General features: G+C 39.8%; 1 protein-coding gene across 1 annotated transcript in view; it reads left to right on the top strand.

Moving 5' to 3' along the window:
- Positions 1–1,773: 1,773 nt before the first annotated feature.
- Positions 1,774–7,564, top strand: part of LOC310724457 (little elongation complex subunit 1-like) — an 80,395-nt gene continuing 74,604 nt past the window's right edge. Inside the window, exon 1 of the mRNA XM_083538494.1 lies at positions 1,774–1,784. The gene's annotated coding sequence lies outside the window, so the exon portion shown is untranslated. The remainder of the gene's footprint in view (positions 1,785–7,564) is intronic.

The raw sequence follows: 7,564 nt of genomic DNA, 5'->3' as shown, positions 1-7,564 counted from the left end.
TCTTGGGGGAGTGGTGGCTCCAGGTTAAGGCGCTGGGTTGCTGATCGGAATGTCTGGGGTTCAAGCCCCGGTATCGCCAGGCTGCCACTATTGGGCCCTTGAGCAAGGCCCTTAACCCTCTATGCTCCGGGGGTCCCTTACGAGGGAAATATCAAGGTCCGTGACGTCGGAGTGACGTGGGGCCGCCTTCCCGTGGGCTCACCACCTGCAGGAGGGACCGTAAGGGACGGTGCTGTGAGGATTGGGCAGCAGTCGAAGACGGGGGCCTGCTTAGACTGCTGCCCTCGCGACCCGAATTACGGATAAGCGGGAGAAAATGACTGACTGAATGAATACCACAAAACTCACCAGAATCCCATTGTTCAAGATCTGAGTTTGCATTTTCTCTCACACAATGACATCAGTACACATCTAATTCCATATACAACCATTTTTACACATTACAAACTGTGTACTCACCAAAATCCAAAGTAATAAACACGTAGGTATGTATTTTATCCTCTTTGACTTGTTTTATTTTCTTGCTCTGAATTATGCTGCTGCTCATCTCTTCCATACATCATACATTCTTATAGGAAATCCAAGGACCAATAACATCTGTTTACAGGCTGCATTTGTTACTGGGACCAGATTTTGGATCCCCCTAAGATAACTAGAGTGCTCATGGAGAAGTTATTTCCAAATCTCCCAAAACACACTGAATTTGAAGATTTTATTCTATTTTTTCTAATCTCTTCTACAGCTTACCAGTGTGTCATTACTGCCACCTAGTGGATAATTGACAAATAAACTCTCCAATACACTCATCAAGACAGGTAGGTTCATATCTGTATTGTATTGTATTGTATTGTATTGTATTGTATTGTATTGTATTGTATTGTTTTGTATTGTATTGTATTGTATGTTGTATGCTCAAAGAAAAACTAAAACAAATAGAAGACAGAAAAAGGGAGAAAATGGGGAAAAAGAAAATTACTGTAAATTGGTTTTCATAGAACATGTAGGAATTTGAAGCAGAAGTCAGAAAAACACAGGTTGGGACAGGACAGAACTCACTATTTCTAGTGTGTTAAAACAAATCCAGACATGGATGGTTGCCCAACGAGGAGAGACCCCCAGCACATCAGGCACAGCGAGGTCAACAGACAGCTCAAGCAACCACTCCGGCACTTGGAGACTCACCGCAGACGTCACCACCGCTGTACGCTGATGCACCATGTTTGTATTCAGATCTAACAGCTCTAACCCAAACTTTTTTTCTTCCTTGCAGTGAAGAATCACTTGCACTCTGTTTGCTCTCTAATCAGACTGACAACATAAATTAACTTGAAATAAACACGGAAGTGCAGTCGAAGTAGATTCTAAATAAAACTCACCAACATGCATAAGGTTGTTCACTATTTATGGTGAGATGTTCAGCTCTGCATAGATCACTTTCTAAATGTGTGAGAGATCAGTGGAAAGATCTCTCACACATTTTGTGTATGACGATCCTCACATACACAAAGCTTCTGTGTCTAAACTGCAATTTGTACAACAGGTAAAATTCTTGGGGCATCTGATATCAGAACAATGTAAAAAAATAAATAAAAGGAGACGCAGGCAAAATATCCCTGTGCCTAAGGAACAGCTCATGTATTTCCTAGGAATGTGGTTGCAGGAAATTTAAAGACTGGAAACTTCCCATATGAATTATCAGGAATATTTAGGTATTAACAGGAATTAATAAAAATAAAGTTGGAATTTACAAAATTGCAAGTTATCCTATAACAGGGAACTTAAATGTAGTTAAAAAATAACTTGCTTGATAATCAACCAGATTGAATGCAGTTTCAGTTGAATTTCTACCTGCACATTCATCAATCACATGCACACAGCACACTTACTGCAGGGCTCCTGAGAACCGTACCCCTACATGCACTGTGTTTTCTTCATGTAAACAATGAGTCACGCCTCAAAAAAGGGTAAAAACCACTGCCTTATGGGTAATAAAAGACCAATAATCAGGATCTCAGGTCTACATTCCTTACTATTGAAGTAAACAGGACCAATACAGAACAGTTCATCAGACAGGAACACACACTGATTAGTCCCATCAGCCACAGATCTGCTTCTCACCGCTCGTTTCCCCCCGGCTCCACCCTCCATTCACCAACCGCCGCTCGTGCACGCACCCGCTGCTCCATCCAGCAGTAGTGTTCAGGTGTTGTGAGGTGAATCCAGTGTTAACCCTGTCAGAATGACTGCTGAAAGATCATCCACTTTCTTGTGCCAATCCATGTGATTAATTATAAAGTACAGATGTTTAAGTGAATCAGGTTCTGCCCCACATTAACTGTCAGCTATATTGCTTTCAGAGCTCAAAATGAACAAAGCACTAAAGCTGCAAGAAAATACCTCAACTTCAGTTTCTGTCAAATTCCTTTTCTTTAAGGACATCAAACATCACTGACTTTACTAAAGTGGATTTCAAGAAAAAAAATACCATCATTGAATGCTCTCTGTGATAAAGAGACATTAGACATGATTGAAATTCAAAATCTTTATTTATTTAATAGTGTTTATTGTGTCTCGCTGTAGTAAAAGTGTTCAGACTCTCTGTTTCTCTTGTCGTCTTCTTCTTTTTCTATTTCTCCTTTTCTTTTGAATGTTTTTTTGTCTCAGCTGAGCAACAATTTCCTCCCATCGCTCTCGGACCCTCATATAATGTTCTGTTTTATTCTCTGAAGTCTTCTTTTCTTCCTCACAGAGATTCTGGGTATCCTGGAGCCCCCTGTTGGTCTGAAGCTGTAAGTTGTTCCTCTCCTCTATGTCAAGTTTAGTTTTCTCTCTTTCATCCTCTTGTTTTTCTTTAAAATCCAACATGGGCTCAAACTGAGCAACACGTTCCTCCAGTCGCTCTTTCTCTCTGATCAAATGAGCTCTCTCCTGCTCTGCACTATTTTTTACTTTCTCACAGTGATTCTGAGTATCCTGGAGCTCCATGGAGGTCTGTTCCAAAGTGACCTCAAGCTGAGCAACATCGTCCTCCACTTTCGTTTGTTCTCTCGTCCAGCTCTCTCTCTCACATTCTACTGTTTTCTCCAGTTCCTTATGGATTTTCAGGGAAGACTGGAGCTCCATGGTGGTCTGATCCAAAATAAATTCAAGCTGAGCAACACGTTCCTCCAGTGGTTTTTGTTCTCTCGTCCAGCTCTGGCTTCTCTCAGTTATGTCCTGTTCCTGCTGCTTTCGCTCAGAAGCCAAAGTAGCCTCCAGCTTTTACACAGTCTGAAGCAGAATGGCTTTCTCTTCTTTCTCTTCTGTTAACTTCTCTATCATTAGAAGAGAAAATGCATCCAAGTCTTTCTCTACTTTCTCCATGTGTTCCAGCTTCTCCTTCATTTCAGCAATCTGCTTAGTTTTCTTTGTTCTTCTGGTTTGAAAAAACTTTCTCAACCTTCTGAAGAGCTCCATGTTTATGCCTCTTTACTCACAAGCAAAAACCTCGGAAATGAGAGAAACAGAGACGCGTTCCCAATTATAGACGTTGCCTTACTGTGACGTCACAGGGAGATGCCCCCACCCTCCGTCTGTGACGTAACCCGGTCTCTCTTAACCGGACTATGCGCATGCGCACATTACAGAGGTAAAGAGCGGATAAAATATCATGTCTTTACATCTTTTCTGTTGTTCCTGAGAGAAGAGCGATATTACAGTCATTAATAAGATAAAAACGGCTGTAAACTGTGTATAAAGCGAGTGAATCCGAGTTGAAAACCGGAAGTTGACCGGAGTGACTCTATGAATGTCGCAGAATCATAAATGACCAGTAGGTGGCAGTGTGATGTGTATTAGAGCTCACTGTCACAGCAGGTAATTAGAAGTAGTGGAGCTCTAATGACGTCATTAATAGCGAGGACAAGACACACAGCAGTTTGGGATTCTTTTATTGACTTTATTGATTAATTGATTTGGAGTATGATTGTGTTTCTGATCAAAGTAAGTTCATGTGTATGGAGTAAAAACAACCTGTACATTTCTCACTTCCAGACAGTATTATGAGATGTTCATCTGCTGGAAGTTCATGTTTAATGCTGCATGTTTTATAGGATTTATGAGCTGGAAGAAATGTTTCAATATTGGTTTTGTTTTAAACGACTGGTGCATTTTTATCTTCTTTTTCCCCTCAACTATAAGGTTGAAACCAATTGTTTATTAAATGCATTATTCACTAAATAAACATCAATGAAAACTGGATGATTTGTTTTTATTGAATGTAAAAATATTAATTTGAGGATAATTGAACTTAATGAATCGAATAGTTTTGGATTAAATGAAGACTTTACTGAACTAAACAGCACTGAATTCTCCTTTAAATGAACTTAAGTTTACTGAACTAAATACTGTTACTTATATGAAAATAAACCTGGTTTCTTGAACCCTGTTCGGTTTCAGCCCCACTTTTGGGCCTCACAGCTGAAAATGACCTTCCTGACTTTCAATGGTAAAAGTTCCTGACAACAGTGTGCTACATACACAATTTACATCTCTTTTGAAAGAACACACTTTGGGCTTTACATCATCTAAAGATGCTGAAGTTCCTTAGAAAATGTGTACGTCATAAAACATTATTTTTTAAATATATAAATACATGAATTCGGTCCTGAAACAATCCAGAATAGTGACGGGTTAAAAGTCACATGTGTAATGAGTTTATATTTCAACTTTGAAGAAAATACAATAAAAACGAGATTCCTATAAACATTATTCTGAGACTGTGTGTAGTCCTTTTCTCCCTCCGTCTGTTTGAGGAAAAGCAGCCTGATAACCAAATGTACTGGGAATAATAAGATTCACACAATAAGCATAAGACTGGTATTTGAACATTAGAAAAACAGTAGAAGAAGAAAGTAATGAAAATAAAAGTAGCACAATGCTTCCTTCAGTGCCTCTGTGAATGATGGAGCACATCTGGACCTTCCTTTTATCCTTCCATTCTACAAACAGCACATCCTCTTCTCTCAGCCAGTGATGAGGCCTCGAGGAGCTTTTTTCAGAAGCTTGTTGGTGATGGTTTGAGGGTTTGTGGACTGAATTTTCCCACATGCTCAGATGTTCTTTTTTTAGGAGATCTCTAAACAGTGCTGGACTTGTGTAGAAGTCGTCAACGAACAGTTTGTAGCCCATTTCCAACATCTTCTCATCAACAAGTGCAGTTCAAGCAGTCTCCAAACTCAGCACCTGTTTCAGCTCTACCAGTAAGAGTGAGAGACAGAAAATCCCAGTCTTCACTGGTTGTTGGCTGGTGTGTGGAACCCACTTCTCCTCAGAAGATTCAACTAAATGACTGTTGAAAGACAAAGAAAAAAAAAAAAAAAAAATTTATATCAAGTACATACTTTTGTAGTAGTATGAAATCAGGAAGGGGGCAAACACTTTTTCACACCACTGTGTATATTTATTTGCATGTTTGTCACACTTTAATGTTTCAGATCGTCAAACTAATTTAAATATTAGTAAAAGATACACAAGTGAACACGACATGCAGATTTTAAATGAAGGTTTTTATTATTGAGTGGAAACAAAATCCAAAACTACATGGCCCTGTGTGAAAAAGTGTTTGCCCCCTTGTTAAAACTGTGGTTTATCACACACGAGTTCAATTTCTCTCACCACACACAGGCCTGATTACTGCCACACCTGTTCACAATCAAGAAATCTCTTAAATAGGACCTGCCTGACAAAGTGAAGTCGACCAAAAGATCCTCAAAAGCTACACATCATGCTGAGATCCAAAGAAATTCAGAAACAAATGAAAAAGAAAGTAATGGAGATCTATCAGTCTGGAAAAGGTTATGAAGCCATTTCTAAAGCTTTGGGACTCCAGTGAACCACAGTGAGAGAAATTATTCATACATGGCAAAAACATGGAACAGTGGAGAACCTTCCCAGGAGTGGCCGGCGGACCAAAATTACCCCAAGAGCACAAGGACGACTCATCCAAGAGATCACAAAAGACCCCACAACAACATCCAAAGAACTGCAGCCTCACTTGCCTCAGTTAAGGTCAGTGTTCATGACTCCACCATGAGAAGGAGACCTGGCAAAAATGATCTGCATGGCAGGGTTCTAAGATGAAAACAGCTGCTGAGCAAAAAGAACATAAAGGCTCGTCTCCGTTTTGCTAGAAAACATCTTGATCCCCAAGACTTTTGGGAAAATACTCTGTGACTGATGAGACAAAAGATGCACTTTTTGAAAGGTGTGTCCCATTACGTCTGGCATAAAAGTAACACCTCATTTGAGAAAAAGAACATCATACCAACAGTGAAATATGGTGGTGGTAGTGTGATGGTCTGGGGCTGTTTTGCTGCTTTAGGACCTGAAAGACTTGCTGTGATAAATTGAACCATGAATTCAGCTGTTTACCAAAAAATCCTGAAGGTTCCTGACCTTGAGCTGAAGTGAACTTGGGTTCTGCAGCAGGACAATGATCCAAAACACACCAGCAAGTCCACCTCTGAATGGCTGAAAGAAAAACAAAATAAAGACTTTGGAGTGGCCTAGTCAAAGTCCTGACCTGAATCCTATTGAGATGCTGTGACATGACCTTAAAAAGGCGGTTCGTGCTCAAAAACCGTCCAATGTGGCTGAATTACAACAATTCTGCATAGATGAGTGAGTTTAAGTTTAATAGAAAATGATTCAGGAATAGAGAAAGATGGTGAAATACGAACATTTCATGTACTTTAGTGTGCATGTTGTTTCACCAACTTAATTTTTTTATTTTATTTAAATAAATAAAGATTTTGAATTTCAATCATGTCTAATGTCTCTTCATCACAGAGAGCATTCAATGATGGTATTTTTTTTCTTGAAATCCACTTTAGTAAAGTCAGTGATGTTTAATGTCCTTAAAGAAAAGGAATTTGACAGAAACTGAAGTTGAGGTATTTTCTTGCAGCTTTAGTGCTTTGTTTATTTTGAGCTCTGAAAGCAATATAGCTGACAGTTAATGTGGGGCAGAACCTGATTCACTTAAACATCTGTACTTTATAATTAATCGCATGGATTGGCACAAGAAAGTGGATGATCTTTCAGCAGTCATTCTGACAGGGTTAACACTGGATTCACCTCACAACACCTGAACACTACTGCTGGATGGAGCAGCGGGTGCGTGCACGAGCGGCGGTTGGTGAATGGAGGGTGGAGCCGGGGGGAAACGAGCGGTGAGAAGCAGATCTGTGGCTGATGGGACTAATCAGTGTGTGTTCCTGTCTGATGAACTGTTCTGTATTTGTCCTGTTTACTTCAATAGTAAGGAATGTAGACCTGAGATCCTGATTATTGGTCTTTTATTACCCATAAGGCAGTGGTTTTTAACCTTTTTTGAGGCGTGACTCATTGTTTACATGAAGAAAACATGCCCCAAGATTCCCCAAGAAATTGCAGTTTAGACACAGAAGCTTTGTGTATGTGAGGATCCTCTATAATTATTTGGAGAAAGAGTCTGGTGTCATTATGCCATGGCTTGAGAAGTCGGGATGTTGTTAATAAATGTGAACTGATTTAATGTCATACA

The sequence above is a fragment of the Silurus aristotelis genome (genome assembly GCF_946808225.1).
Source record: "Silurus aristotelis genome assembly, chromosome: 1".
NCBI lineage: Eukaryota > Metazoa > Chordata > Actinopteri > Siluriformes > Siluridae > Silurus > Silurus aristotelis.
The sequence above is the reverse complement of the archived record's forward strand: the minus strand, read 5'-3'. Positions and strand labels throughout refer to the sequence as shown.